Genomic DNA, 16,667 nt, shown 5'->3' with positions numbered 1-16,667 from the left:
CTGGTTCAGCTAAATGATAGCTTAGTCTACCCTGTAACTTAGCACAGATGAAGCAAAATGGGAGAAATACAAGAAAACTATTTTATCTGTGAAACAGAAACCATCAGTGTCACACTTCTGGCATCTGTGGTTTAAGCTAACCTTCATAATGTCTACACTAGAGATACAAAGCTGGGAAACTTCACATAATTGTATGTTATGTAAGAAGAGAAGCAGTGGTAAAGCTGGGAACTGGATTATTCTGGAAGGTATTAACTGAGAGCATTGTCACCAAGTCACTTAGCAGAATTTCTGTGATTTGTTTTGCCTGCAGAAAGAAAGATCTCAAGCTGCCCCTATGATATTCTTGTTCTCTAACCTTTTGTTTTCTGATGGTTTTGCACATGGACATAAGGTTTTAATACTTTGCAGCTCAGGCCTCAAGCTTAGATATAAGTACAGGCTTGACAGAGTGAATTAATTCCTTTCTGCTTCAGTCAAATCCAGAAAAAAATATGCCTCCTGCCACTTTCTGAGGCAAAACCAGGAACTGCAGTACCCATGCTTCTGGGAAACCTACTTTCAGCTACATTCAGCTACTGCTGACTTGCTCAACTGAAATATCTGCCTGTGGAGGTAGGTTGACATCTGAGCAGTAGAAAATTTCTATGGCAGAGGGAATTTCCAACAAGTCTCTGATAAAAGCAGAAATCAAATGAAAATAGTGATTGATGGTGCCGGAGATGGGTAAGAAAATATCGGTATAGTGTAATCCTTAGCCACAGATAATATGTTGGTGGTTATCCTGTGCCATCTACCCTGTTGCTATTGCATTACTGTCAGTATGCAAACTCGTTAGTCCAGTGTTATGTTTAACTGGAAGGTATGACTACAGGGGTCAGCTAAGAATATGTGGCTGATGCAGTATTAACATGAGAATATTTTATTTTTTAAAGGATAATGTGCTTTATTGAGGTCACATTGAGAAATGTGGGTTTTACTCTGGCTATTCTTAGATTTGTAAATAAGGAGTTTTAATGGTGATTTATGTCTTCAAACTTTTATATATGTTAATGGTGTTACAAGTGTTAAGGGTTAGAGGGGAAACAAATAATGAGTGTTTAGAGGGTCACTACTGCTTTCACTAGAGTTCATCTTAGAAAGTCTGCACATAGAAGACAAAACCACTGTGTTGTAAAATCATGTCAAGCACAATGACCATGGAGTGGGGTTAACCAAACGAGTTTCCTGGAGCAAGGAAGAATGACAGGTTTTGTCGAATTCTTAAGAAATTTTCATCATATCAAAGAATGGAGACTAGAACTGAGGAGAGGAGGAGTTGCAATCAGTAAGGATTAAGGATTTCACACACTTCACTCCTTTGAGTAATCTCCAGTAAGCACAATTATGAAGTGTCACTGTTCTTCTCTGGATGACCATTTAGTACTAGAAGCCATCCATGAGCAGTACTGTTGAAAGGGAGTTTTAGCAGGAGGAGAATTTTGTGATAAGCTAATAAGCTTCCCTGCAGCCAGATTCCTTAGTAGTTGAGAACTGAAAAGTACCTTTGGTGAATAAATTGAATGAAGCCCACCTTACTGATTTGGTATGTTTGGTATGGTTATACTTTCTTAGAATTAACATGAACAGAACTTCCTTAAAGGTACTTGCAGATCATCATGCATGAATTGATGTAAGACAAACTTCTTTTCCCTACATTCTTCATGTGTTCTATTTTGTCACAGAAAATAGTTATTTGCTGTTTTTTACTTGCAGCTGAGTGATTTGGAGTTATTTGTTCAGCTTATGAGCATCTTATTTCAAGTAAAAGTACTGTTTGTTTGAAGTATTATAGTATTCTACAACAGAACTGTAAAAGTCTGAATGGCACTTTCATCATATCTGAGGGGAAATATCTGAAAGAAATAGGATGCTTCTGTAAATGTCATGAAGCTAGAGTCAAAACCAGAGTAAAACAGAAATGTAGTTAAGTTGGCAGGGCTTTTTTTCCTCTATGTGTAGTTCTATAATGACCTGCTATTGGCTTAGAGTGTGGCGTACATCTCATGGCTCTTTACTGCAAAGTGGAGAATAAAGAGTGGTCAGACTCCAAGTCACACTGTGTAATAGCTGCAGGCAAGTGTCTTTGTTGAGCAGAGAGCCTGATCCTATCTTATTAGAAACAATATTTTATTTCCCCATAATCATAACAAAACTACATGTTCCCTTTAAGATTCTTGTGGTGATAAATCAGCAATTTTTTAAACTGGAATAATAATGGTTGAACTGGTAACAGCAATGGCTTCTGTTATCTTCTAGGTCAGACACAACTAAAGGAACAACTAAACTTATTGCATTTACGATCCCCCATTACTTCAGTGTCATTGCCCTCACAGACATGCAGGTTCTTTAAACTACCTACTGTGAAGAGTGGTAACATGGAGTGAGCCTGCATTGCTCCACCAGCAAGAGCTGTAGCTTGACAATTACAGGAGGCAAATCTCTCAGGCTTTATTGCAGGTGTAATCTTCTAGTTGCTGCTCAAATCTACTATTGATTTAAATGGATATTTTGCACTGGCTCGAGCATCTGGGCCTGGCTTAAGATAAATGTAGCCAGTGATGGCATCTTTAATAAAACCTAGCATCCTCATTATCTATTTAAATACTTTTCTTGAAGATGCATAATTCTTCTGTTTAAATCTTTGCTTAGGGAAAATACGCATTTACAGGAGAAACATTTAATGCTATGACAATTACTGGAAGAAAGACAGTGTGCTTCTTTCCTTACCTCCCAGCACTGTTTAGTGTTGAATACTAATAACACCGTCCTCCCCAGGCACACTGAAGCGTTTCTTGAAATACTTAAAAGTTTATTATCTAGAGATTTTCAAGTCTGAGTGATCGCAGAAAGTTCAACCAGAGTGTCTTCTGAATGTAATTTTGTAAAAGGCTAACTTTCTTAAATGTCTCTAAATCTGGAAAAATCCATAGATAATGGCAATGGCTTAACAGAAGTAGCACCTGGTCTATCAAAATAAGTTGCTCTTTTTTAAAAAAAAAAAAACAAACACACATATGTTTTAGAGAAGCTTTTGGCTTCTTAGATTTCTCTGGGAGTAGTAGTGGGAAGCAAGCTGCAGCCTCTGAACCTCTGGTGGTTCTTCTTTTAGATGTTTTAAATTTTTGTTTGTGGACTGGGGAGAGCTGCCATAATTGGAAAGTAAAATAATATGCATTCTGCTGTCATAAAATCAGCTGCTTTCCCACTGAAGTTACTAATAAGATATCTCCTATATTTTCCATTCCTTACTTTTGGTGTGGTATAGACATGCTCAGTACAAATGCTGCTAAACTCTAAGATATTACATGCTATTTTCAGTACTAAAAATTGACCATATACTTTAACAGTTTTGCTTCATGGCTTTGTAGGGTTGAGTCTCAGTCCCTAAATCAGAGATTGCTGAATACTTAACAAAATGAAAAGATTATCTGAGAAATTAACTAAGTGAGGGTTTTATATACATTTATATTTCATGGTCTTCAGCCAGCAGAGGCAAACATATGTCTGAGTCTTTCACAGTATCTGCTTTTACGCATGGGTACTTAAGTATAATTCAGAAGATATGAAGTGTGTATTATATAGTAAATGGGTAGAGAGACTTCTACAGAACAAGCGAGAACACAGACGTTAGTCTGAAAATGGATGTGAAGATATCCCTCGGCTTGCTTTCTGAGCAGACACATACAATCTCTCTGTTGTGTTGGATGGAAGCTATGTAGCTGTGGTTAGCACAGAGCTGAATTCAGATCAATTCTGTTGAGAGTTTGGACACATTAGGTGGGCTCAGTGATATATTAATTGTGGTTACACAGGTTCTGGTTGGCTTTAAATGTAAGCCGAACTCAGCAGAAGACTAGATATACACTGAAATATTTTGCGCCATTTAGGAGTGAAATATCTAAATAAATTGGAGGATCTGGGAGTAGTTAATAGGTGTCCAGAGAGAGTTAGGTTTCTAATTAACTTTGTGAATACGGAATTTCCTATATAGTAAGTTAAATGCTTTTAAGAAAACTGTACAGGCAGTGTCTGACAACTCAGCTGCAGCATGGTGTAGTTGTCTTGGATGAGAGCGGACATGCTGGCTAGGCAGGAACCAAATTTTTTTTTTGTAAAGTAGCTGTATATGAATGACATCCAACTCTGTTTTCCTGTGGAATGGAAGACTCAATGACTTAATAGATGGAACATAACAGCAAATAGTGAACAGTGAGAATTATGAGCTTTTAAGGTTTTTTGTAAATATGTGAGCAAAACTTGGAAAAACAAATTTAGTACTCCACTGAATACTGATATCAGTGGTATTATTTTAGATAATTTGCTTTATTAATGTAGGAAGTAACAAACCATGTAATCTGTTTATATTACCCTAGCAGAAAAAGCATTATTAACTAATCTTCATCTCCATCTTTTAAATTATCCTTAGGTCAAATAGTTCAGTGCTTCTACGCTTGCACCAGTTCAATCTTATAACCATTTTAAGATGAATGCTTTTATAAGACTTCGTTGCAATAACTAGAAGACCCTGAACTATGTCCAATTTAAATGGCAGCAACTGAGTCCAGACAGTGTGAAACAGCTAGGGTAGCATTTGATCAAATTTCATTTAACATAGACCCACACATATGAAAAGAAATTAAATACTGGGCTTACAGAGGGTGAAAACTGTACAGTTGAGAACTTCTCATTGACTGGAAGTTGCAAATGAAGTTTGCATTTGGGAAAGGAAAAACAAAGGAAAAAAATTAAACCCTCAACCATGGTATAGGCAGGACTTTGCCAAATACTAATGTGTCTTATAGCTGTGTAGGTGGTGCTGACTGTCTTGAAGATGACTTCAGATCCAATTTTTAAGCATCTTGTGCAGAGATTAAATGCCTCAGTAAAGCATTGTAGTGATCTACTCTCAAATTTGGTATATAGGAGAACATTTAAACATACTGCTTTATTTCATGTGTACCAAAGCTGCCAAATGGATTGGAAGCTTAGAATATTCATCTGGACTGTAGGTTAAGGTGTTTTCATGAATCCACCCTCAGTTTTAACTAGTATATATAAAGTGATCAAGAAGAAACAAAGCCTTGGTTTCTTTGTACTACCTGGCAACTATTTTGAAATTCTTCATTATTACTATTATTATTATAGATCTTAATTTCAATATATGCCTTAATTGAATTTTACTATTCTTGCGGTATTATCGGTTCTTCCTATTAACTATTTAAGCTTTATAAACTACTAAGAAGCTGAAATAATTTTGTAGAGACTGACGGATTTTTGTAAGGTCTTGTCTATTATATACCATTTTCTAGCTCTCATTTTCCCATGATTATGGAAAATTATTCAGTTCTTTCTAAGGTTGGCATTAACGGTTTCATTCTGCCATGTCAGAGTAGCTCTATTATATATAAGTCTCCTTACTTGCATGATGGGAAGTGTGTCATTCCAGCAATGATGTAAATATGATACCTCAAATCTGGAAGATTATTGCCATTTGGCAGATTAGTTATTAGCATAATAGAATGGATCGTGAAATGTAGTACACATGAAGTTTCAAAAGATACAAAATTCTTAGGATTTGATAGACCATGTGAATAAGAAGCTAGCAATTTCACTGTCCAGCCCAACACAGTGCTAAATAACAAATTATTTATGTTATTAAAAAATACATCAAAATCTTTGTGTTCTTTATCCAAAGTTTTTACTGATTCTTGTATTTTGCCCATGCAAAAAAGGAAATCTTGCCTCTGGGAAGTGACAAAGCTTTGTGGCAATATTCTCTGAAGTTCTGAGCCTTGAACCTTTGATCAAATGGTGAGCCAAACTTCCATTTCAAACTTCTGTCTCAAAAAAGATTTTATTGCAATCATAATTGGTGTCAGTGGTGCACTAAGAAACTTTGTGGAATGAACATTAGAACATAAAAGTAAAACATTTGTAAAGAATAACCAAACTCAACCATTTTTGATGGCAAAACCAGGCTCCACTTAAGGGACAACAGATGTTTTTTCATCTGCCATAATTCCAATGTTTAGTAATACCCCAGGAGGAACAAACTGTATGTCTAAGATTTTGTTATCTGCCATAGATGAAAAACTGCTTTGAAATTGTGCCAGGAAAATCCAAAATTAGTTTGTAAAACACATATTCCATAGGTAAAAACTATATGGGGCAGCTGTGGTTTTGTCCTTTATTTTATACAACTTTATTTTATCCAACTTTATTTTATCCAACTTCGATTCTACTTTTTCAGCTGGGCGTAAATGTACACAGTACCACTTGGTAGGTCTGCTTCCACCTTTTCTCTCTGAAAGTTTAGATAGGCTTTCTTGAACTTAAAATGTAAACACAAAAAATTTGCATAAAAAACACATGGCCACTTCAAATGCTGGCCCATTTTTCTCATTTTCTCTTTGATAGTATACTCTGGATGTTAGATAAAGAGACAGACAGAGAATGAATTATTGAACATTTATTAAAATCTTAATTGACTAAATTAAATGAATCTGCCCTCATGCAATACTCTTTAAAAAAAAAAATAATAATTGAAGTTAGTAGTAGTGCAAATGCAATAGCTACAAGTTACAATGTTGTGCCATGTCATGTTCTGAAAATTAATAAAAATTTTAATAATAGAATTAATCATAAATGTTATTCATAATCATACATTCCATCACATAATATTCACCATTAGCACTGTTACATTTTAACATTAATTTCATCTACAAATGTTGCCAGTAACTTAGGTTTCACAACAAACTTCTAAAAATGTGCTAAACCATCCATTTGACATATTACCAATAACAAGGGTGACAAAAATTATATTTAATCCCTTTACTATGCTTAAAGGACTAGCTTGCTTCCAATCTTCCCCCTTGATATGTTTCCTACGATCGCGGGTTTTTGTTAGCATGACCGGGTCAGATATGCATTCTTCTAGACGGCGAAAACTGCATACTGGGTCTGCATAATAGCAAATTTAGTCAATCATAAATAATTCAAGCTTTTCTGAAAGCCAGTTTAGAAAGGATCTTTTCTTTCCTACTGCGTATTTTGGCTGCTATTTGCCAACCCAATGCAATAAGTTGTCCCGCTGAGATGCCATAGTGATATTTCATTTTTGTTCTTCAAGTCAACCAGTTAAGCTAACGAGCTGTTTTGACTAAAAGCATAACACTTCAGAGCTAACTTTATTAACCTGCCTACTGTGACTAGAGAATTGCTGCATGATATGCAAATACCACAACTGTAAATCTGATGGGGGGCCCTAAAAAAGAAGTCTCAAAAGATTTTGGACAGCTACAGTTCAGAAAAGGCTTGTACTTTATGGTCAGTTTACATCATCTGCTCTACCAGGCATCAAGCTAGTTTTCATGCGGGTGTTTTAGTCTGACTTGTTGCAGTCCTTTCTCTGTAACCACTGACAGTCTTTCTGGGTTTTTTTTAAGAAGTACACTAATAAACAGGAGAGCATTAAATGACTTTTCTTCAGGACAGACTACTGTAATATGTAAATTCATCAGGAAATCCATTGCTGAAATGTTTTTGTAAAAGAGGTTCTGTGTGAAATCAGCAATACGAGACAATAGCAAGCCTCTGCTAATAAAATGTTACGTAGATTTAGCAGATATTTGGACTTTTAAAAACTCTTTTAAATATATGCAGATGAATTTTAATTGGTACACCTTTAGAAGTATTGACTTCTGAATAAAGATAATTTTAATTCATTAGAACTATAATACCTTTCAGAAATACAAATTACCATGTGGCTTATTCAATATTTGCTAAACTTGGCAAATGCAAAGACAATTGAAGAATACTAAATCTGACTTAACTAAAGTTGTGGATATCTTAATAATAAAAGCTGTTCCATTGTGTCACAGAGCTGGAATAGACCACTATATGCCTTTGCCCGATTTTTTATTTTAAAACCATTCCAAAGGTGTACTGTCCAAATAATGTTCCCTAATGGTAAGTAACTACTGAAAGTAATTAATGTTTCTCTATCCATATTAGAATTTTTTTTATTAACATCTGCTCTGGTTTTAGCAGACAAGAATTTCGAATTTCTCGCTGCAGTGACAACAAGAAGTAACTGTCGGTCCCGTGTTAATTCTCTGTCCATCAGGCAGAGAAGCAACTCTTCGGTTCTTTCCTAAAATAAACATTTGCTTCTTTATCTTTCTGTTACCTTTTTATGTACTTAAGTTTGCCCCCCCTTAACTTTTTTAACCTTAGACTACACTCCAACTCATGGAGTCTTACCTAAGTAATATTTTAATGCCTCTTCTCATTCTCTCTGCCCTTTTGGGGAGTGATTCTTATTTATCTAATGAGCTTGATTGGACTATATTTGGGTTTGAGTGTCTGACTGTATTCTAGCAACATCCTAGTTCCTTTGCTGCTTTCTCAAGTATTATCTCAGGATTTGTAATCCGCTGTTGCCTCTATTATTCCCTTAATTTTCCTAAATTCCTGCTTAATGATCTGCAGGAATCTGGACTCATCATTTCTGAATAGCCATTATGTTTTTGGAGACTATCTGATGCATTTTGATTTTCCTATTCTCCAGCATTCTTTTAATTAATCCCAGATGTTGCCAGCTGAATGCTTATGAAGTATATTTGGTTATGTAATTGGTTGAATGAAAATAAAAATAATGACCACATTGAATAATATTGGAACTATCTGGATAACTAAAAAAAAAGAAATAAGTAACTTATAATGTTAGTGGAGCAGTGTGTAGCTAGGTGAGTTCTAGGGACTGTAGGCTTAATTGGACAAGGTCAATATCCTTAAACTGGGAGAAGAATCCATAGGAATTACTATCCAAGGAAAGTTTCTCAAGGATATTATGTGCCTTAGTAGTTTTCAGTCTGATGCCTGGGCTGAATCCTAATCACTTCTCCCCTACCTTCATACAATTTCTTTATCTCTAAAAATATTTTCTTTAGGAATGAAGTAGTATTGCAAGAAAGTTAATTTCATTTACAGATTTTTATGTTTTTGAAGGTCTAGTCCAATTAGTCTTCCTAAAGAAGGTGGAGTAAATGTTCCCCAGTAGTATGTAATTTAGCTACAATCCATGAAAGGTGAATTGTCACCATAAAATGTGATAGTGGAAGAGCAGATAAATGGTTTTGAGTTTAAGAGGTTTGGTTCCCTGAAATCTTTTCCCACTAACAGAATTGGTGAAGTTCTAGAAAAACATACATGCTTGCTTTGTTGTGACTTGTACAGGTGTTTGTGATGAGGAAAGACTTTTTTTTAACTTCAAGCTAATGAGTTAATTAGATTTTTAAAAATTAGTTTCAGCCTGGATTAGTTCATGTCCTGAGGCCACAGGAAGAAGTGCTTAGAAATCAATTTATTGGCTGCTGATTAGCCTACACTCTCAAGTGTAAGCAAAGTTTACCTATTTACATATGTCAGTTACTTAACTGATTACAGGATAACTTGCCATTCCTCCAAGTCATTTTTGTTGCAATTTTAGGATTTAGATAAGTCTTCCAATGTTATCTTCCTGGTAGTTAAGTTCTCAGAATGGAATATTGTACTTGTGATCCTATTAAGGTGCCTTTTGAAAGAGTGAACGTTTCATTATTTTGTTGGTCAAGATTTGCCGCTTAGAATAACAGTTAATTGTTTTTTTTTTCTTGTAAGGTCCCTGTTAAGGTTTACATTTGAAATGTTATCACCACTCACTATATATCAGTCAGTGGTCCTTAAAACATTCATGGCCAACCATGTGTTACTGTATAGTTTTTGTACTTAGTGATGCAATTGGTAACCTAGTCCACATTTCTCTGAAGTATCTGTAATTTATTCTGTATGGACACAATACCTTAAAAAGCCCCACAACCCTATACAATTACTTGAAGCCTTACACTGATGGATTTTTGCTCTAATATTCTAATTATCTAAAATGGTCTACAAGTATAAACGTAAACATAATCTTGTCGGTTCTAATTCATGGGATTTTCATGAGCTTTTACTGGGTAGAAGAGAACCGATTACTAGGTCAACTGAAAGTGGGTAAGTTAAGATCAGCTGAGAAAAAAAAATTTAATACAGTCCTTGTTTTCTTGAGCAGAGACCATAAGAGACTGTAACTCTGTAGGATGATATTGCTGCCTGCAGTAGGAATACATCTGGTGTTGCCCTGTATATTGAAACCAAGTAATTTTCAGGGTGAACAAAAGAGGAAGACTTGACTAAAAGCTGTAAACCTGAAATGCATGAAAGGATAGAGTTACTACAGAAAAGGTGGCTAAATAGTTTTGCTATAGAGCAAGAATAGAAGCATGTATATATATATAGTATCTCCATATCCCATAGCAAGCCTTAAACTAAAAAGGTAAGGAAGTTAAGAAAAGGGGAGGTGTTGGAAGACCAAGGAAATTGTTGCAGCAAGCTGTCATGTATCAGGGGAAGAGGAAGCAATTGGCAAGAGATCAAAGATCCTCAGAAACTGTTAGCCTTAAACTGTCAAAAAGTCACAGAAGAAACAGTGACTGTGAATAGTTTCAAGGCTTAATATTTTGGGATGCTTTTGTCTTTATTGAGTTTGTAAATGTGTTATCTTGAAATATATATATAATCAAACTATGCTGGTTTGCAGCTACTTTTGGATGTAGGCTTATTCTGGTGTTGGTACAGGAAAAGTCTCTCAGAGTTGGGAAAATGGACTGGAATGTATGCGTACATCAGTTATACCATATGTAAGCTGGGTATACCTATTCTTTGTTAACATCTTACACTAAAAACCACTCCTTTTTTTTTTTTTTTCCTAATCCACATAGAACATAAGTTTCCTATAGCTGACTTGGAGTTGCAGCTTATGAGCTCAAAGCTGGATAAGAGAAAGTTCTCAAAATTAGACTCCCAGTTAAAGTAAAAGATAAGACAATAGAAATCTTTACAACATTAGGTGATGATTATTGCTTGTGACTATTAAGAAAACAAAAAAAGCCTACATTTATTAGAATGAGAAGTCGCTTGATTGTTCACAACATTATGTTAAGAAAAAAAAAAACAACACACTGACCTCTGAATTGGAACTGAGTGCTGTTCAGCTGTGATACAGTAGTTAAATTCTCAAGTAGCTTATTAATAGAAACTTAATTTTTCTGTTCAGTGAAATCTAGGATGCTACCTAAGAAAATAAATCACAACTCAATTCTAGACTTACTTTCTTGTTTTAGCTGATAACTTAGTGTCTCAAAATAGGATCTGGGTTGTTTTAATCAAGGTTACTGTTCTGATTTCTACAGGAAATTGCTTTTGGTCCTGGTATTAAACTGTCACTGATGTGCTACTTTAGCACTCCATAAAGGAAGTAAACATTTGTCTTGAAATAACTAGTGAGAGTTTGTGAGTGCCAGCTGGCTCTTCTGGGAGTTCCTCGGAAAGGAAAGGGAGCTTGAAAGAAACAAGGTTTTTGTTTGTTTTTTTTTTGTTGGGTTTGTTTTGTTGTGGGTTTTGTTTTTTGTTTTGTTTTGGTTTTTTGTTTGTCCGTTTTTTTTTGTTTTGTTTGTTTGTTTGGGAGTTTGTGGTTTTTTTGTTTGTTTGGTTGGGGTTTTTTTGTTTTTTTAACCAAGATGTACCAGTAACATGTTAATCAGTAATTAGAGAAATACAATGATCTGAGAAGTTCGCTACCTCCCCATGTCACTGAAGCTGACAAGAATGCTGGGTATCTTAAAGTTACTTCCTGTTTATGGAAGAAAGAGTGTATTGACCAATTATATTTAAATGTAAATGCTGAAACAATTAAAAAGAAAACTTGCCAATAATACACAGAGAAAGCGGAGCCCAAGAGATGCTCAACTGTCCATGTCTGATTGTTTTAGATTATTGACCAACATATGTTACCAAATGAATGATTTCATCAATTAGTGCTAAGTGGATAGCAGAGGGGTTTGGAGGAGATACCTCATGCCACCTATAGTTTCTGAATTTCTGTGACCTTCTGTGTTCATTTCAATGAATGCAGCAATTCATGTTTCACCACCTTCTGTGTGCAGTCTTATTACATAGCAAAAATGAGGGAACTTGTACTCCACATAAACAAAATGAACAAAATGAAGCTGACATCACAAAAAGCAGGTAAGAGCAAAAATGCAGTTAACAGCTACATCATGAATGGTGAGCTGAAGCCATGCATTAGCTTGCTCTTTAAAAGTTGCTAGGGTCTGTATTGTCAGAGAAGGTGCTTCAAGTTTCTCCAGTAGACTGTGTGTGGATGTGAGTCTGAGATGGAGCCCCCACCATCAAACTATGGTTGTTGGGAACAACATAGGGGAAACCAAACTGGTAATCTAGCAGGTACAGCTTGGTCTCTGTCACAGTGGGATTAAAGAGGCGTGATCATTCCATAGCAGTAAGGCTTGGGGTATAGGGAACTTAGTTTTATTGGAACTCTTTTTAGGAAGTTCAGATATGGTTATGTTTCAACTGTAACAGAAAAAGAGGAGGAGCAAGAAGTGATTGCTTCTCCTCGTCACTATTATCAGGTGTGAAATGCTAGACTAAGATATAAGTGCGGCATCTATACAGCCAATGCTTCTAATTCAGGACCCCTCTTACAAAGCTAGTCTTGGTTCTGGGAAATGAATCAGTTGGTAAAGCTACCTGCAGATCTGTCAGACATGATGTGAAGCAAGAGGAGGATTTTGTCCCTCGGGCTGCTGCACAGGTTTGGGCTGAAAACAAAATAAAGTTTCAGCTAAGTGATAAGTGTAGACATACCTATGGAGAGATTGTACCAGTCAAGAATCAACTTTGCATGCAGTAAGTTGTATGGATATATTTTGTTAGCAGAACATTTAGATGCTGCTGGATAAGAGTAAAATTTCATTTCTTGCTACAAAGCAGAGACTGCCAGACATGCACACAAAATTGGGGTTTCATTACGGAGCAGGTTGTCAGGCATCTGAATTAGGTACAGACACAAAATATATTCACAGTATGCAGAACATCAACACCTCTAATTGTCATATTTTGGACCACAGTCATCACCTGCAGTATTCCCCCACTTAGTTCCAGCATTTCTCATGTAGAACAAAAGGAATTTTAAACCCAGAATTTCTGGAGCTTATTTCATTCCTTACTTTGATTAAAAGTACATTATTCAGATAGAATACTTGCAGATTGAATAGACAGTGATTTACGTTACCAGTAGGAGTTGAATGGCTGTTTGTAAGCTTGAAGCGATAGCTTTTGCTGTCACTCTCCTCTACGCTCTTCTGAGATAATTTCTCTTACCCAGATTATTGTATAAACATTTTTGATGGAAATACCCATCACTCATCACTTATTTAGGTGTTACTAGACATTTTAGAAAAACAACAAAACAAGCTATTTTCCCTAGCAATTAATTAGAATCTATTTAAATCTTAAAACATTGGAAGTTTATTAAGGTTGGTGCATGTCCCGCAATGTGACATGATAGTATTGAACTTACAGGCATTTTCCAATCTATAGTAATCAAATGGTTTTCATTTTAAGCTGAAATTTCACTGTATTAGAACGTTAAAAATATAATGGGCTCCTAAAGAGATACTTCAGAATTCATTAGATGTAATTCCATATGCAGAATGTCTCTCCATAAGTGACACCAATGAAACTACTGAATATTTACATTACATAAAATATGTATCATAATTTGGCCCTACATTTGATAAGCACACTGAGTATTTTTTTTCAGTACAGGGACAAATATTTTTAATGAACACCTAGCAAAATTTTACCTTGTGTTCTCCAGTAGCATCATTAACAAATGATCACATATTTTTTCAGTAATACAAGAACTATTGTGTGTCAACAAGAAAACATAAAAATAGCATGGGGTTTGGGTTTTTTTGTTGTTGGTAGGAGTTTTTTTCAAAATAAGAATTCTGGATTAGCCCTTAATTGTATGATGCTTAGAATTTCAGATAGTTATTTTGACTTACTGTGATGTGTAGAAGTAGTTTAAGGCTAAGACATCTGCAAGATAAGAAATGTTCCCATCCTTAGTTCTTTTTAATAACAAAACTGAAGACAATGCAAACACGCTTCCTATTTAAACATACTTCTCAATGACTGGTTTTGAATTAGCTGTTTTAGCGGGTGAGGTCTGATACTTTAGTGGCTTAATAACTGGCTTCAAAAGGAAAGTCAAAATATTCTGACAAGTTTGTCCTCTCTTCAGCAAATGTGTGTACCTTGTTCATCATGTTAATGTATATTTTCTGTCTGCTTCATGGGGATGTTTCTGGAATGTTTCCCAGTCTTGTCTTTCTGATATATATGTGGGTTGTCAGTAACAATTGATTTATATTCCATGTATGTATTTATGTCTCATCAGAAATACAAGTCATGTTTTGATTATGCCAAACATTAATTTCTGACTAAAAAAAATTCACATCTGAAACCAGAGAAAAAAAAGGTCAAGTCAGGAAGCCCGTGAAGACAGAATGACAGAACTCATTTTTGGCAGCCAGCTGTTGGCTAAATCCTGGAATGTAACAATGAATTAGCAGGTCCAATTTCTGGTGGCCAAAATCAGTATGAAAGGGTCCTGTATACCAGCAGAGCAGAGAAGCAGGACACTTTCAACTCCGATTAGTAGCTTTGGTTTAAGAGTCAAAACCAGAATGGGTATTTCCCCTGTTATTGGCTGCATTAATGGCACTAATATTGTCTCTTAGGAAGGTGACAGATTGCCTTAAAATGTTTTGAGAGTACAGAGTACTTTCCTATAAAAGCACACCTGTTTATAGCTTGCTGAACTAAAAGAATCTCTCCTCCCAGGCTTACCACAGCTGCAGGTCCTCCTTCTGCTTGCACAATACTAAGCATAGTTTTATAGGGAGTTGCTAATATGGCATCCAGAAACTTTACCGTAATTTGAACTACTGAGATAACTAAGGTCAAACAATAGAATAACTACAATAGAATAACTTAAAGCATCACAGGAGCTGTTAAAGTTCTCTTTGATTAAATGAACTTGACTCCAAATGAGTTAGGTCAAAGAAGAAAACAAACCAACCAACCAACCAAAAAAGCCCCAACCACCTTTGATATTATTTTTTCTTCCTCGATGGAGATCAGACTTTTTCAGGGATCAATGAACACTCAGGGCGTTTTACATATTATTGATAGCTCTGCGTGGTAAGGTTCCTAATGGTTTAGCATGTAACTTCTGGTAGACTACTCATCAGTGTGATAACTTCAGCTCTTTGTGCTACAACTCACATTTCACAGACTATGCTTGAGAGTATAACAACATGAAGTTTTATAACTGCTCTGAAGGATTGACCAAATCCAAAAGTTTGATTGAATGTCTAATAAGTGAAGAAATATAAGGGGGAGGCATGGTGCAGTTTTTAAGTTTAATAAACCAGTGACTGAGCAGGAGGCCTGCTAATGCCATTGATCCAGAACAACAATTAAACTTTCAAGGGCAAGCAAAAGCTCTCCTATGAGTGTAATTTAAAGTGGTTTAATTGCTGATGCCAAAACATGAGCAGTATGCAGATGAGATGAAGCTTTTGATACTGTTGCCCTCAGTCTTCTCCTAGAGAAACTGATGGGTTACAGTGTAGACAAGCGGTCTGGGCGGTAGGTGGGGAACCGGCTGACTGGCTGCACCCACAGGGTGGTGGTAAGTAGCTCTATTTCAAACTGGGAACCTGTCACAAGTGGGGTCCCCCAGGGATCAATACTGGACCCAGTGCTGTTTAATATCTTCATAAGTGATCTGGATGATGGGATCAAATGCACCCTGATGAGTTTTGCTGATGATACCAAACTGAAAGGGGAAGTGGACACTTTGGAAGAGAGAGCCATCCTGCAGGAGGACCTGGATAGGCTGAAAGAGTGGGCTAACAAGAACTTCATGAATTTCAACAAGGGCAAGTGCAAGATCTTGCACCTGGAAAAACATAATCCAGGAGTGCGGCACAGGCTAGGATCTGCCTGGCTGGGGAGAAGCTCCGTGGAAAGGACCTGTGGGTACTGAGGGACAACAAGCTCAACATGAGTGAGCAGCAGGCTGCAGCGGCAAAGCCAACCAGGTGCTGGGCTGGATCAACAAGGGCATCACCAGCAGAGGTGAAGAAGTCATTATCCCACTCAGCGCTTGTCAGGCTACACCTGCAATACTGTGTTTGGTTTTGGTTTGAGCTATACAAAAAAGTTACAGGCGGGCTGGAGAGGGTCCATAGAAGGGCCACAAAGATGATCAAGGGACTGGGAAGACTGCTATGTGAGGAAAGGCTGAAAGAACTGGGTTTTTTCAGCCTTGAGAAGGGATGACTTAGGGGAGATCTTATCACCATGTTCCAGTATTTAAAGGGTGGCTACAAAGAAGAAAACTCCCTTTTTATAAGGAGTCACATGGAAAAGACAAGGGGTAATGGGTACAAGTTACTCCTGGGGAGAGGAGAATTTTTCACAGTGGGAACAATCAACCATTGTAATAATTTCCCCAGGAAAGTGGTGGATTGTCCAACATTGAGCACTTTTAAGATTCAGCTGGACAGCGCGCTGGGCCATCTGGTCTAGAGCAAGTTTTTGCCAAGAACGGTTGGACCAGATGATCCTTGAGGTCCCTCTCAACCTGGGATTCTATGATTCTCTGA

General features: G+C 36.4%; 1 long non-coding RNA gene across 1 annotated transcript; it reads left to right on the top strand.

Moving 5' to 3' along the window:
• Positions 1–2,371: 2,371 nt before the first annotated feature.
• Positions 2,372–16,349, top strand: LOC122153276. Its single transcript, XR_006165123.1, has 3 exons — positions 2,372–2,383; positions 10,072–10,074; positions 16,229–16,349. It is a non-coding gene; the product is annotated as an uncharacterized LOC122153276 (long non-coding RNA).
• Positions 16,350–16,667: the final 318 nt, after the last annotated feature.

This window comes from Tyto alba, unplaced genomic scaffold (assembly GCF_018691265.1).
Source record: "Tyto alba isolate M040663 unplaced genomic scaffold, T.alba_DEE_v4.0 Super-Scaffold_17, whole genome shotgun sequence".
NCBI classification, from domain to species: Eukaryota; Metazoa; Chordata; class Aves; order Strigiformes; family Tytonidae; genus Tyto; species Tyto alba.
The sequence above is the reverse complement of the archived record's forward strand: the minus strand, read 5'-3'. Positions and strand labels throughout refer to the sequence as shown.